This window comes from Bombus impatiens, unplaced genomic scaffold (assembly GCF_000188095.3).
Source record: "Bombus impatiens unplaced genomic scaffold, BIMP_2.2 scf_0217, whole genome shotgun sequence".
Classification (NCBI taxonomy): Eukaryota; Metazoa; Arthropoda; class Insecta; order Hymenoptera; family Apidae; genus Bombus; species Bombus impatiens.
The window spans coordinates 1,519,072-1,545,124 of NT_176636.1; the positions used below are offsets into that span (position 1 = coordinate 1,519,072).

Here is a 26,053-nt window from a genome sequence, read left to right on the forward strand (position 1 = left end):
TTTTTTTTTTTTTTTTTTTTTTTTAGATCGGCTTATTTTGAACGCGGCTCTAATCTATTATGCTCTGACACACGCGTCAAAAATTCTACGGAGGAAATTTATGATTTATGAACAAATTTTGCTTCGCTTTGTTTCTTTTTTTGGACTACTTTTTTTTTTTATCTTGCACGGGACATCTGACGCTTCGTTCAATTCGAAACCTTTCGCATTTTCAGATTTTTCTTGAAACTTTAAGCGATGTTTCGATCTATCGTACTTTGGCGGGAATTTCAAAAAATCCCACGATAAAAATCACACGTGAAATTTTATTTACGATTTATGGACAAATTCTATTTCGCCCGTTCCTTAGCTGTTTTCTTATATTTTCTTTTCTTCTTCCTTTTCCTTTCTTCGGCACGGAGAATTTGACGCTTCGTTAATCTTAGAATCGCTTATATTTTTAGACCTTCTTGAACTGGCCTATATTAAACGAGGCTCTAACCTATTATATAGATATTTTAATTTGTTTACAGTTTATGATTATTGTCGAGTTACACTGTCGAGTAGCCTCAAATCGATACACCTGGAACTTTAGTAACTTTCGAAGTAAAAGCTACATCATAGTCGTCTATACTGTGGTATGTTTTATTCGTTGCCCTTTGCAAAATTACGCTGTGCCTTCGATGCTTTTTATTTTATTAATTTCCCTCTATCCGCCACTGTACAATATTCATAATTGATTCGTAATATTTGCAAGAGACATTTAATTCGTTTTAAAAATATGTCATTGATACATCGGTTATTAATCAACAAATGTAATCAATAGATAATACTTAACAAATGTATCGTTACATTCGTATTTACAACGACGAAAGGGAATTTTACTGTTGTTCGTATTTACAACGATGAAAGGGAATTACTGTAACTCGTCTTTTTCGATTTCCAGCTGTGGAAAAACAAAATTCTCGTTCAACCATCAAGGGATTTTAATCAATCGTACAATTTTATCTTTCACGAGCGAATATCGGTCTCGTACGATTGAAATATCGTTCCAGATATTCGTAATTATTTCAAATAATTGACGATGCGAAGTTCAGAGGAGCCAACGTTAAACTGCGCGGCTGTGCTTTCGAAGGGAACCGAAGTTTGGCTAATTTTATCGTTCGCTCGACACTTTCGTCGCTATTTTTTGCTCGACGTCCCTTCTCCGCGACATCCGTCTCTTTGTGAAATCGTAGAAACTCCGTGTTTCTTTCGCCTCGACCAATTCCGTTTCTTCTTTTTAATTTGTAAACACGAGACGTTAACGTCCCATTGCTCGGCCATTTATTATCGAAGCAAAGCGAAACTTTCTTAGGAGAAAGAATTCGGATTAAATTTCGAATTAGAAACATTACTCAGCGAAGGAAATTCTTTTTTCCTTCTATCGTAACCCGTGACCACAAAGAATCTTCGTTTTATCGATAAAACTACCGTTGTTGCTTATTTTCGTAAATCAGAGGAAAACTTTCTTACGAAAAGCTTCAAGAAAATTTCGTTGAGGAGAATTCGGATTAATTTCTTGATCAAAAACATTGCCAGTTTTCAAGGGAAATTCTTTTCTATTCCATTGTAATCCACGAAGAATTTTATTAATTATCTTGTTATTAGTAACACTCTGACGTTTTCTTGTTCTCATAAAGCAGAGCACAACACTTTCTTACAAAGTACGAATCATATTAAAAAACAAAGGAATTACGGACAATGTTAATTCCAATCGAAAATACCAATCTCGAAAAATTTGTCTGCGATACAAGACAAAAATACGTAATTTACGAAAGATCGATACGTCGATAATTAAAAAGGGCACAGAAAATATTCCTAACGACGTCTTAATCAACATCGCAAGCCCGAGTTTTCCCATTTTTTCTTTACTCTGCGATCGCAGCTTTCAATGTGCTCTCCCCCTCCTTTTCTTCTATCGAGCAATATGCAATCCCTCTCTCTCTCTCTCTCTCTTTTTTTTTTTAACAGTTAAACGTGTAATAGAACAGCGACCTGACCTGACCTGACCTGACATAACATCATCCGACTTTTTTCTTCCTGGACTCTTAGTCAGGGAATGGCTAATGGAAACGACACGGGCAACGTGCACGAACACGAAAAATAGAATGCAACGGATTCTGCAGCGAAATTATAGTTGAAACGTTAATTGACTGGTCGGCGAATCAAGTATTGGGAAACGCGGCTGAAAAAATCCATCGAAATAGAAATCAGCTTAACAGTGTATTATAAATTGCTGGGTAAATTAAACGTCATGTTTAAAGCAGAATAAATGCTTGTGTAACGTTACGGGGGATGCGCGTAGAGGATTGCGAAAGAGGAAATTATCCGTAGTTGTTGGGTATTGTTGAATGAGAATAAAAAAAAGCAGAAGTCTATATAAAGTGGTTTTCTAATGGAATTGCTCAAGGTCGTTGTTATATCGTTCCAAGCGACTATACTTGACGTACGTGTATCTAGAAGATAAAAATGTAATGTAATGCTTGTAAAAATTATTCAATTAATAACTCCCGTTATTATAAAACTAAAACTGTCTCAAAATCTTCGTACATCTAACTCAATACTCTCTAGTACAATCGTCCACTAGAATAAAATACTCGAAGGAATTGCCAACTCCTCTTTCCATAAAGAAAAAAAAAGAAAAGAAGAAAGTAAAAGGAGAGAAATTCTTTCTTGACTACCCCGACAACTTACTACGACAGTAAGTTCGATTTACTAATGTCATCAACTCCGCCTCTCCCTGAGAAACAAACATCGAACAACGTCCCTCTAATAAAACCATCCATCCGTAATTCATGGTACTTCGTGAAACAGCTATATCATCCAGCACGACAAAATACTCCGAAAAATCGTTCTTACACAAAAAAAAGAAGAAAAAAGAAAGAGAAGTTCTTTCTTTAATCACCACAACAGCCACTTCGTTTATCGATGTAATCGACTCCGCTGTTTCCGAGAAAGATGACCGACACTCCGCAACAAAAAACCATCCGCGTAATTCGTACGTTCGTATTCCTACGTACACAGAAGCGAAACGGCTACGGCATCCAGCGTAACCGAACACCCAAACAAACCGTGAACTTCTTCTTCCACAGTAGAAAAAAAAACTCTTTGTTCACTGCCTCGAAAACTTGCTGCCGTAATAAAACTGTTCAAAAATCGCCGGTATCCGTTTCATTCACCGTTGACCAAACTTCTCTTTAAAACTCCTCCTCATCGTCCCCGATCCACGGACGAGAAGCTCGGCCTTCGAAACAACCCCGAAGTCATCCTCACCCACCTACCTACCCCATCCATCCCTTTTGTGGGACGTCGTCGTTATCCAATTAGACGTCTCGATTCCTGCCGCTGCCCCTCCATTGTCCCGTTGTTTCTCTCTGGCAATGTTTAATATCGGCGAAAATCGCTAGGCTGCAGAGGCAAGGACGATTAAAAATGAACGCCGGGGCCGCGTGGGCCTCTAAGAAGCCGAGAAAGAACGAGAGGGTGGGCGTGGATCGCGGGGGGTGAAAGCGGCGGACTGCTCTATTGTGCGAAACTGTGTCACAGGGACTGGGCTTGGGCGTCCGTAAGGCAAGTGCGCAAAGTGAAGAGCCGCCTCTCGCCGTCCATTTTTCCATCTACAAATGATTTCTGCGGCGTTATCGCTGGTGCGCGAAACTCTGCTTCTGGATAGGGGGAAGAGAGGGGAAAAGCGCGGCCAGGGGGAGAGATGTGCGCGGCCTCGTGAAAACTCAGAGTCTCGCGGATTCGCAATGGTTGGCCGCATTTTTACATTAACGGTAAGCGTTATTTATTATTTGTTATTTGTAATATATTTTTTTTATTTATTTATTAAAATTATAATTAATTCTCGCGTTGAGAATTTTCAGTAATTTTTCTGGCGTGGCGCAGTGACATGGCTGATTATTTATAATAAGTTAATGCTTATTATAAGTATAATTTATATTTTATATTTATATTTTAATAAAGAAGCCACGACATATTTTGCTATAAGAAATAGCAAAAATCTTCTTTTTTTTTCTTTTTCAATGCTTCTCTATATTTTTCATTTTATATATGGCCTGCTGATACTCGTTATTGGTTTGTCAACCTGATTTTGTCCTCTTTCGATCTCGTGTGTTTTTTCCCCGGTGATGTTTGGTTTTTTAACCTGATGAATTGGAAACCGGAGATGAAAGCATATTTTGACTGTAGCTTTCGAGGATCGAACACTCGCGATTCATACGGAGGAATGCGATACCTACACACGCGCGCAACCATACACACGTATACAAGTATATCAAGCGTACAAAGTCGAAAATTCAAGAAACTAACCGAAACAGCTGCGTTTCTACGGAATGAGAAGCATATGAAAAAAATGAAAAAAAAAAAAAAAAAAAGAACCGACCAGAATGTTGATATTAAATATTATAGCGTTGCGAATAGTTGATTCGATTTGAACGATTCGTATGTCTCTACGATGTGATAAATTTAAATATCCAAGATCAATGTACGTTCAGGTACGTAAAATCAAACGTTCTAATAATATGCTAAATTTTCCGCTTGCTTTTAAGTCAAAAGTTCTCCGTCATTGGATTTTAACAGGAAAGCAAAAAGTTTGGTCGTATAAACTTACCAAAGTGGCTGAGAAAAATCACAATGGGCATCGAATCGCACTGCATCCGAAATTAGAGCTCATAAAGACCACACCGAACCATCGAACTGTGTCACTAAAGTTTCATGAAAACGAGACCTTGAACGGTACCTCAAACCCCTATTCTAATATAAACCTCCGATTACACTGGGTCAAATCGATATTATCTAATTCTTCTCCTTTTTTTCTTTTTTTTTATATTAATACCATGGATTCGAGGCCTGTTGACGAACAATTAATCGATAAAACAATTTCCTAGTAAAATACATGGAAAAAAGAAGGAAAGTTGACGATTTTTTTGAAACTCGAGGGACGAGGGTTTTTTTAAATTTTTGACGAGTTTTTGAGAAGTAGATAGAAAGTATTCGTGCATGTTATATAATATTATGTTTATAAACAAAGAAATTTTTTGTCGCAAGATCTGTTCGGATTTTCTACGATGAATTTTTGTTAAAAAAAGCGCATAATGATCTTGTAAGAAAAAAAAAGAAAAAGAAAAGAAAAGCAAGCAAATGAAAGATTATCAAGAACTTTAAAGCTGGGAACGAAAACAGAAATCGAATTGTTTCTTGGAACTGGAAGTTCAACTATGTAATTTCTTCAGATTTCTGAAGACTAAAGAAATCTACTAAGTAATTCATACTAATTCGAAAAGAAGAAGAAAAAGGTACTAAACGATCGTAAATACTTTACGAAGAAACTTACAAACTTCAAACTCCGAGAATCGGGAGAAAAATCGAGCAACTTCTTAATTTGTTTCATTGACTATTAGCAAATTATCGAACTCTTCGATAATTGAATCAACGTTTCAATTGCCAAAGTTCCGATACCTCCTGTCTGCGACTTTAAGAACAAGAAAAACTGATAAACTGGAAGATCTTCAAGAACTAGATGATTCCTCGATCTGTTTAATAAGTCGTTAAACAAATTATGAAATTATGCAATGACTGATTTCTCTTTCAAAATATCTTACACGTACGCACATTTCGCACGTTTTTTGCTCAAAATTTCCCATGTTATAGTCTTCTTATCTTACGTACGTCGTAATTCATAGTCGAGCAAATTATCCAATTCTCATTTCAATTCTATCAGAAATAATTGGCTGCGAGTTTTTTTACCCAAAATTTCCTACATCATAGTCTTCTCATCTAACGTACGTCGTAACTCATCGTCGAGCAAATTATCAAATTCTCGTTTCAATTCTATCAGAAATAATTGACTGCGTGTTTTACTACACAAAATTTCCCATTCCATATTCTTCTTATCTTACGTACGCAATTTGCTATGAATTAAGAATCTCTTAATCAGTTTGACCCATCGTTAAAACAAATTGTAAAACTCGCCAATCGTGGAATAAATATTTTTTATTCGAGATTTCTCCCATTATATCCGGCGCTTCGTCGTGAATCAAGAATGCCTTAATCTACGTTTAACCGATCATTAAGCAAATTATAAAATTCCCCGATAATAAAGTCAACATTTTTCATTCGAGATTTCTGACATCCTATCCTTATTCATTATGAATCAAGAACATTTCGTTTCCACATTTTCGCCCCCTTTCAACCTCCTCTTATCACGGTTGTAACTTATCTGGCGAATATATCACGATAACTGTACGATATATTAGCGGAAAAATTACTTCCTGCAGCACTTAGTAAGTGCAATTTATTTCCGCGACACGAGAGGATAAAAAAGTGGAAGAAAAAGAAGGCGAGAAAGAAGAAAATGTCAGGTGGCCGGGGCTAAGCGAATAAGTCGAACCGCCTGTAATGCGAATAGTAATTCAATTTCCGTCGCGTAATAGAAATTACTTCGAGAATTATGTGATCTCGCCGGATTTTCCTTTGCCCTGTCCACGCCAATTTTTCATCGTCCCTGTACCAACGTTTTTATCGCGAAATATTTGCATATTCAAAAACATATTAGTTGCGGAGATGAATTATTTCTTACATTTCCTTTTACAAGCCATTTTCAAATATAGTGTATATATATACATAAAGTCATTTTCTCTCTATTTCGAAATTTCCAAGCACGTCGATTTTTATATTTGTAAAATTGAACGAGCACGATCGACCTATGGACCGAATGGCCGCGAAACACATCGATTTAAATCGACCAAAGTATAAGATTTATATAAGTAAATCCAGACACACGTACGAATGGAGAATGGTAAAAAGAAAACGAACAAATTGATTCGACTACCCTAAATTTCCGACGAATGTCCGAGAAACTTTGTAAAGCAACAATAGATATCGCTATGGGTCGAACTTTATTTATTCGGAGATTATTTCAAGAAGAAAAGAATATTTAAATTACACAGATCTTAATTTTTAACCTTCTCAGAATTGGAGATGAATTTTTTGAATTAATCGATACGACACGTTGATACCGTATAACGTTGTGATAAGAGAATCTTCTGGTGGAACAAAATTTTCGTTCAAATTTCCATTTACAGGGAAATTACTGTGAAAGAAATTATTCGAATCTGTGAATAGGGAATATGGAAGAACGCAGTTTGAATAAAACGACGATATACAGTAGAATCGTATACAAAAACGGATTTATCTTAGAAAAGGTCACGGGCTAAGTACCGTACGAGGAAGGATTTTCTCGAGCAGCGATTTCTCGTTTATCGTTCGTCTTGCTCGGGGAATTTCCACGGCATTGAAAAGCGCGTTATGAAACGCGAGAATCCTCCGATACATCCGACGTACGCGTGCACGTGTTCGCATCGGGTAGGCAAAGAGAGGCCATGAAAATGAAAACCTTCTTACATGCAAAAGTATAGAGAAACAACGCGCGTATTCCATTCTGTTCGTCTTATCCGCTTGCTCTTCGCATTTCCAGAACACCGAGCTACGGTTATTCGCGTTAATAAGGTCGACCACATCGAGAAATATGGAATGGACGAAACTGATAACGATAAAAACCGAAGATACGAAGAAAATGCCAACTGGCAAGTTTTGCGAAGACAAACACGAAATTGACATAGCATTTTGCTCCGAGGACCAGAGAGAACAGAACGAAAAGAGAGAAACTCGACTGAAATACTGTGAGACTGACGCGAGAACAGCCAACTACAACAGGTAGAAACTTGTTTATCCGAAAGTTCGGATAAGAGAGGCTCACCGGCTATCCCCACCCGTTATATTATAAGTTCGGATACGAGAGACTGCCGTTCGGATGACCGAGTTTGTCTAATTCGTTTTCACGATTACACGATCTTTGGTTTCGTGATGGTAACTATGGAAACGGCACGTATCGGTTTACTCGACGATATGTCGTGCGATAAATTTGAATGTGTATGTATATATATATATGCGAATACAAATATATAAACGCTGCAGATATGAGGTGAGAAAAAAACTCGCGGTTCACGCTTTGTTTACGCCACAGAGTGTGCTCGTTGGTGCTTCTCCTCAGCCACACGCAGGACTTCGTGAAATGCAATATATATATATATACGTAAGAACAAGATACATCGGTGATCCTCGTGTTAGGTAATAGAGGCTCGCTTAGGAGTTCGTATGTGTGAGGTTGGGTCTGAATTTTTTGTACAAACGAGGTTCTACCGTATCAACAAGGAGACGTTGTGTTACACGTAGTACGAGGATCAAATGACGTAGAACTTCTTTGGTTCGTAACTTTGTATTTCGATAAGACGTTTCAGAAAGGTAGAATTCGGTTGTTGTTGCCTCGCCATCGGGTTGCCACAATGTTTACGTCGCAGCTTCGGTGAAAGCGGAGGGTCAGGTCGGAAGCTAATTGCACGCGAGTTGTTCCACTTGTTCGTCGCTGTTGAAACGTCGTCCTCCTAACGTCTCTTTAAATGGTCGCGATTTTGTGGAACTCTGGCTCTCTCTCCCACGGAGGAAAAGCCATACTTCCACGAAGTAACGTATCGAGTTTAGAGCAAATTTCGCCGACTGTTACCGTGCTCCGTCAGTTCCCGGAACAGCTTCAACGTTCGCTGGCGTTGCACCGGTCTTTTAGACGCGATCGACGTCCGCTAGAAAAACCGACTCACGCCGTGCAAACGCCTGGGTTCTTGATAGTTTTTCACGTGTCGAGTTTCACAGCGACGGCGTAACGTCTTTGTGGAAGATGGTGGCAAGAGGTTGCGAACCAGAGATTACGTACCTCCTTAACATTTAACAAGATACGTTTCAAATTTTGCTGCAAGTAGGGCGCTACAGAGACGGAACGAACTTATGGGACGACGAAGATACCTAAACAATTTCCTATTTAAGAACAATAATTTATAATTTACAATCTGTCATTTAATGGATATCTCTGTATTTCTTCCTCCTCCAGCGTACATCGAGATCGAACGAGAAGAGGAATGAGAAATCTATGTAAAGCAACGATCTCCTTTTTATATCCAACAGGCAAAAATTAACTAGACGTACGACGTGTACACGTTCCTTCCGCTGTCTTCGATCGACAAAAAATCCACCCTGCCGATTCTCCACCGCGTGCAACATCCCCAGAACACGTAAAAAGTGCGGTGGAAACTCGTGTAACCGACGCAACTCGATTAATCTTATCAGAAGGACGAGGCATCGACTCGTAGCTACTACCTTGGCTGCAAGGGTTTACTAGCTCCTGCCCCTAGGTAAAAGGATACGCGAAAGTTGCGAAAACCGATAGTTCTGCCATTAATTCCGCTTCGTTAGCGCTTCGAGAATACTTCACGCGTGCTAGATCGAAGAGAATCGTAGAATGAGCGAGAGAGAGAGAGAGAAAGACACTGGAATTAATTCTATTTTGCAGAGAAGTGCGCTACAGTGCAACCAATTGCATCTTCGAGCGTCTCGAGGCTCGTGTTTCACCCTGCTTTAAGGACGACCTCGCTTCTAATTAACATAAATACTCGGCCAACGACGGTTTACAGCGAGTTCATTGTACCGGCCACCCGCCAGCCTCCTCGCAAATATTGACGCACAGTGGATTTTATGGACAGATTATGGTTGCTCGAAATGGGATCGTAAAGCGTGAGTAGTAAGAGGGTGATTTAGTTGGCTCGGGGTTGGCTTTACTTGGCAACTAGTGGACTGCGGATTTTTCTGCATTTGTGACAAGTTTGATGCTTCGAAATATGATACAAAGAAATATGTATAATATCGAAGGTATGATCGTAATATTTAGTTAATAGTATAATTGAATTAATAAATACAGTTAACCAAATTATTGGCTATACACAGTTATAGTTAGTAATATAAGTATGGTTAATCGTCTAGTTAACACTAACCTTACCAGACCCGGTCAAATGACCGGTTTTAAAATTGAATTTAAAATCGTATCTTCGTTCTTATTTCTTTCGTTCGTCTAACTTTACGTAAATTCTTCTATTACCCTATTGATCAGTTTCTCAATTATTTACGTAAAGTTGGACGAGCGAAAGAAGCGACAACGAAAGTACAATAAAATTTCGAATGAAAGTTCGAAGCCTGGTAAGGTTAGGTTAGGTTAATATTCGCTACTATCGTCTTCCGAGATCAATGTATATATCGTACGAAACATAAATACATTATTCGAAATCTTACGGCTGGTATATCAAAGTACAGAATTCGTCGAAGTGCTAACTATGTAATTTCAAATATTATCTATTCCTAGAAACACGATAGCGTCCCATTAATTCCGAACATCTATCTGCTCCATCTATCTAGAACCCCGTTTGACGTATTATTCGTTCACCCTATCTAACATTCGATACGTTCGAAAATACATAATGGAAGTCGGTTTACACGAACGAAATTTTAGCGGCGGCTGATTACCTGAACATTAGCCGAGCTTCTATCACCTGAACTGCCGCTCAGCGTCAATCCACCATATTACGTACACCTGTGGGACTCTTTTTACGCGGCACCTTTCTTCCTCTACGCGATTCACTTTAACACAGCCTTTTTATTTTAAACGGTTTATTCACTTCTACACGTTCTTTTTAACTCTTATGTTATTGATTATGTTATTAACTCTTACACGTCCCGCTTGTTTTTCTTTTTTCACGCGTTTCATCGTTCCACCGTAAACGATACCAATCTCGAACGTTTAACGCGATTTCAAGGGGATTTAGAAACTCGTATGGCTTGTTACGCAGAATTATCAAAGGAAAGAACGTACGTCGACGCGACTGATACAAACCGGTCAGATCGGACGTAAACGATACTTCGAACGACGAAAGTGACCTCTTCGCCGCTAATCAGGAAACTTCTAATACGTGCTCGTACAATAATAATAATATGGAAAGTGACGATGACCAAAATGTTGATCTTTGGGAAAAGTATTTTTCCCATTTCCCTTAACGCGTTACCTTCTCCTTCGTGCGTTTATTGAATAAAACGTCGTCATCGAACGCGCCTCTATGTTTTATCCAGTTGGTTGTTGCGCGTATCTAAGATGCGTGGCAAAAATACTCGTGGCGAGTATACTCGTCGAACACAGAGTATGTGTGACTGTTATAATATGGAATTAAGTCGTAACCGAATGACTCTTTTGTTTTTCAATTTTATTACTGCAATTTACTGCCGTTACTAAATTGCAATTTAAACGGCAAATTGCGATTACTTTTTACGCGCGACGAGTATACTCGTCGTAACGCAGAATGTTGCCATTTCTTCATGACGAGTATACTCGTCGATCATACTGACGAGTATATCCGTCGATCATACTGACGAGTATATCCGTCGATCATACTGACGAGTATATCCGTCGATCACACTGACGAGTATACTCGCCAAAAACAGCTAACTGGTTGAATTGCTTCTTCTATTGTTTGCTTTGATTTAACACGAGTTTCGTACTCTGTTGCAAAGTAATCGTTTCACGACTTTTTTACACTTTTTACCACATCCGCCCTGTAAAAACAGTCGCAGATGCGTACGAACGTTTATCACAAAAAGCTGACCACGCGTCGTATGACACAATTCGCAGTTGCTAAAAGTTTGCAATGTTATTAAACGTTATTTGGGAGGAAATGTTTCGTGGAATCCTCTTATGTCTCGTACGAACACGAACTCCTATTAACCGAGCAAAAAATCACAGGTGGAAATAGGTCATAGGGAGAAATAGATGGACTCCTATTATACGAACTAACTTGTCTGCCGTCAGTTTCACATGAACCAAGTTCTGCTGTATTACGAGTTTCCTAATAACTAACCAATTAACGTTCGTTCAAAAAATTTGTACGATACACAGCGTTGCGAATAATTATAGTTTCGAACATACTTTCCGCGTTGTTTCCTCGATATTTCCAACGTACCATTGATCATGCCTGGATGTTTTAAGCGAAACCTTTTTTTCTTTTTGCAAATGCTATAGAACATTAGGAGATATTACGTTTAATAACTGGAATTGAGGTGAAGGGACGATTCTTCAACGAGACAATTGCCACAGTAAAGATTTCGGAATAGAATTATTACCGTGGCCGGTATCGGATGCCGAACTGTGGGTGAATTCTAACAAGGAAAGTTTACGATCAGGCCACCTGTAAAACATATCGTCGAACTTGGAGAAAGAATAAAATCCACGTGAGCGGATATTCGAAACGAAACTTTAAACAAGTTCAGTGGATAGCGTGGCCAACAGATTGATAGAGGTAATTAGAAATGGAGACAAATTTCACTGAATATTGGATAAAGACGTAACGATATTAACACTGGATTTATAGTTTTTCACAAACAACGAGGTGCATAATTTAAAAAATAATTTAATTTTGTCCAGACTTTGAGAGAAAGAAATTTGTGTCTATCGTATCTTCGGTTTCCTTCTTTTTCTAGATTATAATATAAAATTATACGAAACGATTTTCTCAACATTTACTTTAGTATCGTGAAAGATCTAAAAACAGGGTTGAATAATTATAAAATTATTCACCACACTGTATATATACAATATAATATACTAATATTTCATATTTAGTCAAGATCTTATGTAAAGATTATGTTTGTATACGACAGAGCAAGAGTGGAATACACGTTGCTAATTTTGGGGTGGGACAAGTGGGTGGAAAAAAATCGCTGGAGGACTCACCGTCAGAAAATCCAGGGAAACGCAATCGATGAGCCACTACAAGAATATTCGAGTCGAGTACCGCCGCTCAACCTTGCACCCCCTTCTTGCTAATTCACGCAACGCCACTTCTCTGAAACGAGAACAATAGAAGCACATGAGGAAATCTGGCGTTTAAGAACCCTTTCCTTGTTAAATGCTCTGAAAAGCGAGATAAAGCTGAAAAATGGATAGTCACGTTGAAAGACACCAAGATTGTAAAGATGTCTAAGTCAAAGGATATTTCAAATGAAGTACATTTTAACGCTAGAACTATCGACCAGTATAAAATCAGTCAAAATTATTCGTCTATAAAAAATACGTAATATTTTTTTCATCGTAGCTTTCTTACAAAAGGAATTTCATGTCACGTAGTATATTTTTGATATTATTAACTCATCTGGGAACATGATCCCTGAACGAGAGTTGGCACGTTTATAAAAAGTTGTAAAACCAGTCGTTTCGACTGGCGTGGTAGTTCTAATGTCAGCATCGTGATCGATCTGGAATTTTCCTGATAATCGACACCATCGTATCGAACGATAGGCGGTAAAAATTCTAAAAACGTGTGGAAAGTTACACAAAACGAGGAAACTGATTAATTCGAGTTCGCTAAACCTTTTACGCTTTGATAAGAACCAGTTATTTTGACTGGTATTGGAATAAGTAGCCACGATACAAAATTGTTTTAATTTTGAATAAATAACAAAAAAAGAAAAGAATAAAATTCATTACATTATTCCTTTGTGTGGTAGTTCTAGCGTTAATCTCTTGCGTACGAGCGTGGACTAAAGTCGACAATAAGGCTTCGTGCACACCGGCGACAATTTGTCGCTTACGAAAATGGCATTTGCTCGTATTACTTTATACGAACGTACGCCTGTTTGACGACGCGGCTGCACGACGACAGTTTTCTTGTTAGAACAAGAATAAATTGAACTTTTGATTGATAGAAGCGAGCACAACAAATTGTCGCTGCTACGCACATAGCCTAACACGTATTATTACACGATCGTTCTTACTCGCGTCAGTCAAGTGACACTAAACGGCGGCTGAAATTTATTTATATATATTTACACAAGGTATTTACGTAAAAATCTATAAAATAAGATCTATAAAACAGGAATAGAATCTATTAAAGTCTAAAATTTCTGTAAAAGAAGAACGTGGACAATATTTTACAATTTCACTCTGGTTTTTTCTTTAAACTTGGAATATATCGGAAATAGTTATCTAAAAAGATAAAATATCGTTTAAAAAGTGGAGCGTCGCAAACAATTCTACGTACTCTTAACGCCATATCGAAACTAAAACTAACCTAAAACAAACTACATAGATATATTTTTATTTTCTACAAATAAAAAATTAAGTGCAAATTAAGCAAATTAAGCGACAGAAGTAAACAGTTAGAAGAGCAATTTAAATTAACCTGTATCGATAGAGTGACAACAAAAAAAGATTACGAGGCATACGACGAACAACGTTTAAAGAATTTTACACGCTGTTCGGATTAGGATTAGGTTTCGCCTCTGGCGAACGAGTGGCGAAACAAAAATGGCGAAATATGATACTTTGTACTAGGTTGAGGTTAGGTTTAGGTAGTTTTAAAGTAGAATCAAAAGTACTTATAATAGTTTGCGACACTTTTTTCTGGCATTTTGCTTATTCAAATAACGCCATTCGATATATCCAAGTTTGCAGGAAATCGGAAATACCGATGAAATCGTAAAATATCGACAGGAAGAGAATACAGGAAAATAACCGGAGAATCGGATGGTCAGGTCGATTACAGTCGCCATTTTCCGTGGAAAGATTTTCCTAAGGAGCGTGCTTCGAACCGAAAGTAATTTTTCCACCGTATTCCGTGTTTCCATTGGACATTCCAAATGCGCCAACCGGATTTACCACGGTTCAGTAGCTCGGGTGCATCGCATCCATGGAAATCCGAGCGTTTCTCGCTTTATTGCAGCGACACGAAAAAAACACGAAGAATTACAACCGCTGTATCTTAAAACGGTGCACGACCTAGTGAACCTTGATTCAGCTTCGAGATCGACGAATTAAATTTCACTGCGTGGAAAGAGACATCTTCCAGACAAGAGAAATATCTTCTCTCAATATATCATTGAAGAAAAAAAGAAATCTGACAAAAAAAGAGGTATCGATTACTATTATCTGGTTCTCTTATGAAATCAACGGGGAGATACACAATATCGTAGAATAAAATCTCGCGAATAAAGATTAGTCTTATACGTGTAGGTATTAATAATAAATTTTATTATTAAAAATAATAATAAATTTTCAAATGCTATGGAATTTCATTGTGATCTACATTTGCGTGGGTAGATGGAAGATTTTTCTTTCGCGTTAAATATGTCTCGGCTAAAACATTCAGACACGATACCAGTGATATATGATAACATGCAACACGGTATGATAGCATACATTTTTTCAAACGTTTTTCAAATCTCATGGAATTTTATTATGCTTACGTATGTGAGCAAGTAGAAGATCTACATTTAATACTAAATATGGTTTAACTAAGAGATTCAAACACATAGTAGCAATAATGTATAATGACATGCAACACGGTATGATAGCATACATTTTTTCAAACGTTCGAATCTCATGGAATTTTATTATGCTTACGTATGTGAGCAAGTAGAAGATCTATATTTAATGCTAAATATGATTTAACCAAGAGATTCAAACACATAGTAGCAATAATGTATGATAACATGCAACATGGTATAACAGCATACATTTTTGGAAAGCTCAGACGCTATGAAATTTTATTATGATTTACTTATGTGAGTTAATATACAAGTTCTTTATTTCGCGTTAAATATGATGAAATTAAAAGATTGAAACACACAGTAGCAATAACACAATATACAAAAATGTATATTTTCTGAAAGCTCAAGAGCTACAGAGTTTTATGATGATCAAAGTCCATGAACAAACAGGAGACTTTTGGTTCATGTTAAATATAGTTCAATTCAAAAAATCCATATAATGGCAATAATATGCGATAACGTGCTTATTTAGAGAGACTATTTTTAGCTGTAATTGTACGTTTAAGCCCACTATTCATGCTGTGTATTAATTTTGCTCGAAGCGTATATTTTCGCAGTAAACATGTTTTGCAACTTCCATATAAATTTTCGTGTTGATTCCAAATCTTACCATTGCGATAACGACGATCGCGTCTAAATTTTCGCCGATGACAAAATTTCGAAAAGTTGCGTATAGCACGCGATAATCACCTGATAACAAAAAATGTTCCCTAACATACTTCGCGAACATACTTCGATGAGCGACCGTTTTGTGAGCGATCGTTTTGTAAACGCAAAATTGGGAAACAGCTAATACGTAGGTATAGAAGCTATTTGTGGCAGGTTGAACGTTACTGAAGAATTACGGTATATCTAAGGAACACGTTATATTCTCCGTAGCATGACGCGATGTCAGGAGTAAGCTGATTCTCTTGGCGTGTAATCATTGCTGAACAAGCTGTAGATTCCTTTTACGCTCAGATATGCCATGTTAAGATTTTGCCATAGCTGGTTTTCCTCTATCTTCTATCGGAACTCAACAACGCATTCAGTTATTTCCTTCAAACGCGATATCTCTACACGGAAGATAAAGCAATCTACGAGGTAATTAGCTCACAACTAGAAACTATTAGGTATAAAAAACGTCGTTGCAGAGATACCAAGCGCATGATAATTTCACGCTAATCGAAATACCAATATATCGTTATATTTCGTTGCTACTTTGTTGGCAACTAAGTAGTTGCGGATTTCGTCGATACTACCCAATGACAAAATCCGCAATCACTTAGTTTCCAACCCAATAGAGTCGATCCGAATCGTCGGTCTACGACGAAAACAACAATTTTTGCTTCAAACGCCAAGAATTACGCTCGATCTATCTATCATTGTCTAGGTTATCGAAGGAAATACATTGTCAGACACACGTAGACGATGTGAAAGGCGTGACCTTGGAAGAGGAACAGCAGGTAGGTTTAAGAAATCTCACGGGAAATCTGCAGGTTTTTCTCCCGATCGTTCGAGTTTCCATTGTCACTAGTGGCGTAAAACTCAGCAGAAATTCACCGTGATTCTTGATAATCTTCCAAATTGTTAAATTATCAATCCTCGTTACTCCACTTTTTCCACTCTACCTACCAAACGACTCGATCTTCCGATTCGATCCTGACACGAGTCAACATTGGACTGTAAATAAAAATTCTTCGTCCCAATCTGGTCCATTAAACAACGATATTCGATACGATCGATCCAATCGCGTGTATCAACTTTAAAGCTCGTTTTGTTCGCCACTGTAAGCGCGCAAAGGGGTTGAAAAAGGAAGAACGGAAAAGAGAAGGAGCAGCGGATTTTCACGTCGGCGCACGCTCTGCCTGTTGGCTCGTCTCGATTCCAACTCGCGAGCAATTATCCTTCGATCGTGCGAGTTCGAAGGATTAATAGGTTTCGCTCGCGTCACGTCATCGTTCTTTGTCGCGACGCGTTTCTCTCCTCGATTTCCGGTTATTAGCTACGGCACAGTTGCTACCAAAAGCTTTGCAACTCGCCGTACACCGACGTAATATTACGTTTCTTCGAAGAAACTGAAGTGCAACGTGACGGGTAAAGCGCGAACGTTCGAACGACGAATTAACTTTGAACGTTGAATTAATCGAGCGCGAAACGTCGGTTTAATTCACCTGTTTTTACTTTGTTTTTCCATCACAGAGGCAAAGAGGAAGAATTGCTCGATATGGTGCGAAGGTGAGATTAAAACGACTAAATTGACAAAGTGAAATGAAATTCCGTCGATGAAATTCGAACAGCTTAAAGTTCCCATTCTAACATTGATTTTTTATTTCAAATCTAGTCGTAAATTCGATTAACCAGCTGATGGGAATGTCGCGAATTTCAACCTTCCTCTTGCAAACCGATCGGACCTTTCGAGTAGATCGGTTTGTCCTAGCAATTCAGCAAATTCTGTTGTAGCAATTGTAACGCTGATATCTGTGATCGTAGAAGATGGATTAATATCGGAACACGATCTGGTAGCAGGAAATTTCTACAGCCGATAAAGATTCCGTTTGCGTTCATTACATTCGTTTGGCTTTATTGATTTTTCAAATAAGACGGAATTTCAGTGAAACTTTCTCCATGATGGTGTTAACCTTCCCTTTGACGATAGCTGTTGAAAAGGTGAAATATTCGATAAAATAAAGCAACGCCTAATTTTACGGGTCCGTAGACGGAACATCGAGAATCTCGAGACGAAATTTCCCATGAAAATGGAATAATCGATAAAAATAAGCTGGCAAATTTCATGGCTATGCTTCTTCGATGGACGTGTCTTCTACGAATGTTTCAGAGTTGCTTTCAGTCGTTTTTAACGTGTTGTAACGTAGCTTTGGTTTTTTTCTTTCTGACTGAAAAATACGACACAAAGCAGGATAGATCAAGCTGACCTTTCGTGGTCCATCATTTTTACGTTGAGTTACTATTATTGACTTTTTCGTCCAGTCGGCAATTAAGAACGCTGTCAGTGATCCATTAAAGCATTATGAAGCTCTTTGACGATGCTTAAGCGGTAAGTTTCGTAGCCTGCTCGAAAGACTTTTAACAACCACGACACGGCGGCTCCTCTGTCTCTGACCATTTACACGCTGTACAGTGGATTATCGGAGGAAACGAGGTGCCAAAAAAGAAAAAGAAAAAAAAGGAAATACGTGCAAAGACATCGCGATCTTAATTATTTATGTTATCCGTCCTATATAATAATTTATTTATCGGATTTAAATTTATCACTAACTTAATTCTTCTACTTTAAGTAATTTGAAATATATACAGGGTGGTTGGTAACTGGTGGTACAAACGGAAAGGAGGTGATTCTACGCGAAAAAAGAAGTCGAAAATATAGAATAAAAGTTTGAAAATTTAAAAATTTGAAAATTTGAAAATTTAAAAATTTGAAAATTTGAAAATTTAAAAATTTGAAAATTTGAAAATTTAAAAATTTGAAAATTTGAAAATTTAAAAATTTGAAAATTTGAAAATTTAAAAATTTGAAAATTTGAAAATTTAAAAATTTGAAAATTTGAAAATTTAAAAATTTGAAAATTTGAAAATTTAAAAATTTGAAAATTTGAAAATTTAAAAATTTGAAAATTTGAAAATTTAAAAATTTGAAAATTTGAAAATTTAAAAATTTGAAAATTTGAAAATTTAAAAATTTGAAAATTTGAAAATTTAAAAATTTGAAAATTTGAAAATTTAAAAATTTGAAAATTTGAAAATTTAAAAATTTGAAAATTTGAAAATTTAAAAATTTGAAAATTTGAAAATTTAAAAATTTGAAAATTTGAAAATTTAAAAATTTGAAAATTTGAAAATTTAAAAATTTGAAAATTTAAAAATTTAAAAATTTGAAAATTTAAAAATTTGAAAATTTGAAAATTTAAAAATTTGAAAATTTGAAAATTTGAGAATTTAAAAATTTAAAAAAAAAGATCTACAGTGAGATCCGTTATAACAAGACGCGATAAAGTGCACGCGTACCGAGCAAAATTCAAAGTCGATTTTCTCGAAAACAAAGCCTCGAACGAAAAATTTTTATTCTATATTGTCCACTTCTTTTTTCGCCTAGAATCACCCCCTTTCCACTTGTGCCATCAGTTACCAACCACTCTGTATATATACAAACTTTGTATTTTGAATTTTGATTCTGTGGCATGCAATGATCTATGATACTTAAATACGCCACACTAAATCCTGGTAAAAGACAGTACATTGGAGTTTGTTTTATATTCGCCGGAGAACTGTACGCGACGATATATCAAAGTTTTATTTCAAATCACGTTGCAATTTACATACTTCGATTCGAATACGTAGCTTAAATCTTGCTGACGGGCAACGATTCTTATATCATATTTTACAGAAACAAATGTATATTCTGACCTGATTCTGCCCGGATATTTTGAGAACGGCGGATTAGATCGCGTCAGATGGGTCTAACGAACTGTCTCCACGATTAATTTCGTGTGCTGGAACGTGCTATTACCAAGATCATAATTAATCTTGCCGCTGACAAATTCGGTAAACGACTGTCAGACATGTTCCAAACGATCAAACAAATACCAACCATCACATTCTCTGCGAATATCTTTTCTCTTCATTATTATTATTATAATTATTATTCATTTCGAATTCAAGCAATCAACTTATTTTTTATTATTTCGTACGTGTTTCTACCATTCTTTAACCTTTTGCACTCCTATGACTCAACATCAGTTTTTATTTCACAAGCTCCTTTGTTCAGTTCCACTTGACATTCCTTCAGGTCGAGCTTTTTTTGTGATTGCATCCTGGAAATTGCTTCAAGATATATGGTACACTTAAAAAGTAGAAAATACAACAATAGTGTGAATAAAATTGGTATTTAAGTTCGTTTATTTCTTCCTTTATTTATTTAAATTGTCTTATTTTTTGGTTCAAGTAAATTTCAAATGGAGCACTTAAAAGCGTTGGGAGCTGCTTGCCAACGAAATCGAAATAAAATTCGAAGCGCGAAGGATTAGCAGGTGTTCCATCTTCACATCGGAGGCTCGTCGTTTTAGATAAAACGTCGAACTTCTTAAGAAATCAAAAATACCAGTGTCTTCTCGCTGAACGATGCGCGATATAAATTTCATCTGAAACGCGAGTCTGTAAGTTGAAAATGTGAAACTATAGGCAAGAAAAGATACAACGAGTTCTGTGATTCGGTGTGTTAAAATTTTCCAAAAACGCTAACGCAGGAATTTCGTTTAGGAAGAAACGGGAAGACGAACGTGCAACTGACGATCGGACGATTCTTACAGAAAGCTTAATCTTCATAGAAAGTCACGAAATCAATAAGAAGAACGAAAGCAGATATATAGAACAGTGGGAAACGTGGGTAGATGGGAAAAATACACGTTGCGAGACGACCTACACGTCGCACACGTGTGCGCTCACTTTTATTTTCAGTGCGAATCGTCATCGACTGTTTCTAGTCGGTCGTTTGCGATCGAGTAAAATATCATAAAACGTTGAGAAATAAAAAGAGCATAAAGAACTTCAAACAGAAAATTCGAAGCGAGAAGAAAAATAAATAACAAACTGACCGCTTTCAACGGTATATTGGATTTCTCGAAGATCAAAACGCTTTACTTTTGCTGTTAATACTCGTATTTCTTCATTTTTCATCGCTTTGCAGTATTATCGTGTTCGCATTAGCCTAACTCTATAAACATCTTCATTAGCATTCGATTTGTCGTAGAATTTAAAACAGAGAAAAATGTATTTGTCATACGCTTCATGCCATTTGTCAACAACGTTAGGTATGTTCATAAAGCTATGAAAATATCCAATTGACAAAATACTAAAAATAGTTCAAATATCTAGACTCGCAATAATACGGCACATTTCAATTTCACCATCTTTTGTGTATCTTGGAATTTCCAAGAACGAGGTATCTCAAAACTTGTGGTTCAAAATGAGAGAGAATACGGCAAGTATGAAACGAAACGACGAAGAAACCAAAGAATATTTATTTTTCAGTCTCTTACGCCCATAAAAAAAAGAAGAAAATAAAAATTCCTAATTAATAAAATACGCGTGGGTAGCTTAGATATACAGGGTAGTTATATATAACTGGTGGTACAAGCGGAAAGGGGGTGATTCTACGCGAAAAAAGAAGTCGAAAATGTAGAATAAAAATTTTTCGTTCGAGGCTTTGTTTTCGAGAAAATCGACTTTGAATTTTCGCTGGGTACGCGTGCGGTACGTTATAACGGATCTCGCTGTAGATCGTTGTCTCGATGGAAAAATTAAAAAAAAAATTTTATTCTATATTTCCGACCTCTTTTTTCGCGTAGAATCACCCCCTTTAAGCTTGTACCACCAATTACCAACCACCCTGTATAATTTGGCGATATTATTCCACATATTCAAATATTCCCGCGCTTCGTGTATTCCAGGAGTTTCGACAACAAGGTATTTTTATTTTCGAATAAACGTATCCTTCGAAACGAGGAGAAAAGTAGCAGAATGGACACGTAAGGAAACAAAGAATTTTCATTTCTCGGTTCCATTCCTTTCGCAGACATGTTAAAACGTTTCGTTAATAAAATACGCATATAGTTCGAATATTCAATTTCGTGTCGACATTCCACGTATATCTAACTTTTTGCTACCTTTCGTGCACTCTAAACACTGCACTAACAAATATTTCTCCAATATTTCTATGTTCGAGAACGAGGAAGAATATGGCGAAAGAAAACACGCGAGAACAAAGAATTCTCATGTTTCTTCTTTTTTTTTTTTCCGTTTCGTTAGAACAAACATTGGTAAAGCAAAGACAGATGGAAGCGGTCGATTATGTGCGAGCGCGGATAATCTTACGTTGCAGCGTCGGTTTCCGGCCCCAGCCAACCAGTTTCCGGTATTCTAGCGTCACGCCGCTCGTCTAACCGCTTCTAGGACGCGGATTGACCCAGTTGTCTCCCTCGAATATCTAAATCCGAACGAAACGCACTGGCTGATACCGTTTCTTCGACATTTCGCTGGCAGCCAGCCGGTTTAATTTATCGCCGCTGCTTCTACTCCATTTCCGACGACAGAATGAATTTTGCGTTTTTGGCCATCGTCACAGTTTCAACGCGGTTGCAGAGATCCTCGATATTCCACTATTTTTCTGCTTTATGGCGCTGCTAGTTTTCTTATACTAGCTTCGTGCTTTATATTCTACGTGGCACATTTTTCAAGATATTTTCATAGAAGGGTCGTCACTTTTCGAACGGATGAATCAAACTCGTAAGAGACTTGGATTGAATTTTTATTACTTTGGGAGAACTGTGTTTCTTCGAGATCGATTTTAGTAGAAGAATCTTTGTAATCGAGTAGAGTGAGATTTTGTGAAAAATCGTGAACAGATCGCCGATGAATATGGAGATTACTATTTTTTATGAATAGAGTTAATTTTATTCTTTTCTTTCTTTTTATTTCTTTTTTTTTTTGCCTTGTAACAGTCTATTTCGAGCGATTCGCTGTTGAAAAGGCCGGACCATTTGCCAAGAAAAGACTCGGCAAGTAACAGATAGCGAAAAGTCTCGTTCTAATTGAATCTTCCTAATTTTCGCTGCGAACCTTCCGAACAAGCTAAGATAATTGTTTGCCAGCCCTTTTGCACGATAATTTGCTAATTGATAACATTAACGAATTGGTGTTATTGGTGAGATTTTCGTGCAGTTATATCAATGTTTTCTATGAGTTTTCACGTACTTTCGTCATCCACTGTATATATGTGTTTAACGTTTCATTTGAAAAAAAAAGGAGAAGCGACGTTTCATATGGACCAACCTAATTCATACTTATACGCAATAATGTGTAGAATGTAATGTAAAAAAAATGCATATGCAAAGACAGAAAGAAATGAGTCGCAAAAGAAACTAAAAACGCACTTTGCAACAGAATTGTTTACGCGTACACAACGATACGATTATTATTTGTGTATTTCAAGGAGGAGTAGAAAAAATTAAAGAATCGAACTGGCAAAAATCTGGGGATAAAGTTACAAGGGAAACAAAATGTTGAGTCTTTTCAACGAGATAACAGAACGTTGTGGACGCTCGCGTAGGGCAAGCAGACCTACGAGATATTAATATAATGTTGAACCTACTATTTTTATGGTCTCGCGTAAATATAACAGGTGTATGTAATTTTCGTAACGTTACGCTTTATAACGAGACAGCGGATTTTTATGCAAACTCAAATTTCTCAGAATGCAATTAAAAATGCAGCATCTCGGTAGAAAATTCTTTTACCTACCAATTATTATAAAAAGTATTGCACTTTGGATATTTTATATATCTTTCCGTAATTATTCCCTGGAATTTTGCACTCCCAAATTTCTTACAAACCCATTAAAAATCTCCGATCTATTTTTACCTTTTTACATCTTTTTTCTCGACATAGGTGAAAGTGAAGATAAATCGTTGGACTTTTACGATTTGTGTCTCACTGTTGACGAAATTCGTCTAGGTAACACTTTTACGGTTGGCAATTAAGTGATTGCGGATTTTGTGATTAGGAGGTATTGGCAAAATCCGCAATCACTTAGTTGCCAACCCAATATAACAAATATTTTTTACTTAGAATTTCGCGGCTCACTCTGTATATAACGTAAAAATAACAATAAATTTATTCGTATTCCAGGCCCATTATTCTAATTTCTTCGTACGTAATACTACATTCTCAAACATACACAACTCGTACAAGCTCGCACCAAGTGAATCCTTGCGCAAAAGATAAGAGAACGCAGAATTAAATTTTCCTCGTACGACGCTTGGTTCTCGAGAAAATTTCCAGTTTGAAAATTTCTAATTTAAAGTACACTCGATTGCGGACTGGGCGTTATTCTACACGTAAAAATGAAATCGGAAATGTAGAAGAAATTTTGTCACAACAAGATAATTTGCTTTCGAGAGAAATAAATTTCAACGTTTATCGTACGCGTGCACCGGGCCAACTATCAGCTAAACACGTTCAGATTTTATTTTATTCCTCATTTTTTTACTTGTATTCGCATGTAGAATAATTTCCGGATCACGCACAGTCGGCAATTAGTCGTGTGTTCAAGTACGCTTGATAAATTTTCCGACTCAATTTTCTCAAAAACGAAGCGTCGCGCCAAAAAGTTTGATGCTATTTTTTTTGTTCTTACTTTTTCACCAGCAGCCGCGTCATATCCGCTCGTACGTGTTGTTTGGCCGCACCCTATATATATTTCGACACCATAAGGCTGCGTATTTGTGGCTTCGCGCAAGAACCGCGCCGACGTGGTATTTTTGCAAAAATGAGTCAAACCCGATAACAAGTTTGCAAACGATAATACACAACTTGTAAGACAACCACATTCCTCTGATAAAAACGAAAAAATTTCAAATTCCATGTAGAAGCAACTTCCCGTAGTATCTGTACATATGGTAATGTAACGATTTTTCGTAAGATAAACCTCGCGCGAGAAATAGCAAAGTCAACGTGAGAACTACAAACGGAATGAGCTTGTTGATTCTCTGTTTCTGCGTTGCAGAGGAAATTCGACACCGACGCTTCGTGCACCGACACACGGACATCTTTCGATTTCTGTTGCTTTAACGCCAACTTCGCCAGACCCGGTCAAACAAACAACCTGCTTCAAAATTGTATTTAAAATTCTATTTCTTTTGTTCGTTTAACTTCACTTTCGTCCGAATGCCTACATCGATCTCTGATTAATCAGTTTGTCAATTTTTGTCAACGCAAGAATTTACATAAAATTAGACGAACAAAAGAAATAACGACGAACACGTAGAATTTGAAATTACATTTTGAAACCGGTCGTTTGACCGGGTCTGGTAAGGTCAGCGTGAACCGCGCCTACGTTTCTCTTTCTTCGATCGACGAGTCGATCATTCTCCAACACACTTTCGAAAGACTTGTTAATCGTCGATCGACGTTCATTATACCGTCGAGCAAGAAGGCACTCGACCATTAATTGATCGGACCTGATTGCACAGGAAGCGAGTCGCGCCACCGTATGGCCTGTCTATATCTAGGGCACGCTCATTACGCGTCATCCTCATGAACGATGATTCGAAAGTGCGTGGAAACGCCTGTCTGCGAATGCTACGTTTTCTTCGTCTGCGTTCAAACACTGGTCGATCGAACGACGAGACGGCACATCCTTCGAGAAACATTCGCATCGAACGACCAACGTAATGCGAATACTTTTCCACCATTTCCATCGTGCGATCAATCGAATAAAGAGCGAAGAGCGGTGTGTAATTAAGAGGCACGAAATTCAGAATGAAATATTTGTGAAGTATTCATGAAATATCGAGCGGCCGAGGAACCACCTTTCACCAGCGTTTCAATCGATTTCGTAATTATTGGGTTGGCAACTAAGTGGTTGCGGATTTTGTCATTACCACCTAATCCGTGGCCCCTGAATTATTGGGTTGGCAACTAAGTGATTGCGGATTTTGTCATTACCACCTAATGACAGCCTAATTTCTAATATTTCTGAATAAATAAATTGTATACTTTGTTACCAGAGCACTGTGTCGTCGCGGAATTCGAACCATAATCCACACCGCCAGTATCACTCGATATTACAGTGCAACGAATTAACGTACTATTGGGTTGGCAACTAAGTGATTGCGTGTTTTGTCATTAGGTGGTAATGATCGCATCGAACGACCAACGTAATGCGAATACTTTTCCACCATTTCCATCGTGCGATCAATCGAATAAAGAGCGAAGAGCG

The 26,053-nt window shown here is 37.3% G+C and overlaps 1 protein-coding gene across 4 annotated transcripts in view; it reads right to left on the minus strand.

Moving 5' to 3' along the window:
• Positions 1-26,053, minus strand: part of LOC100747441 (ras-related protein Rap1) — a 69,187-nt gene that overhangs the window by 23,084 nt on the left and 20,050 nt on the right. For 2 of the 4 annotated variants that reach the window (XM_003487997.4, XM_012383520.3), the window contains exon 2: positions 12,686-12,797. The exons of the other annotated variants lie outside the window; for them this stretch is intronic. The gene's annotated coding sequence lies outside the window, so the exon portion shown is untranslated. The remainder of the gene's footprint in view (positions 1-12,685; positions 12,798-26,053) is intronic. 4 annotated transcript variants of the gene reach the window in all.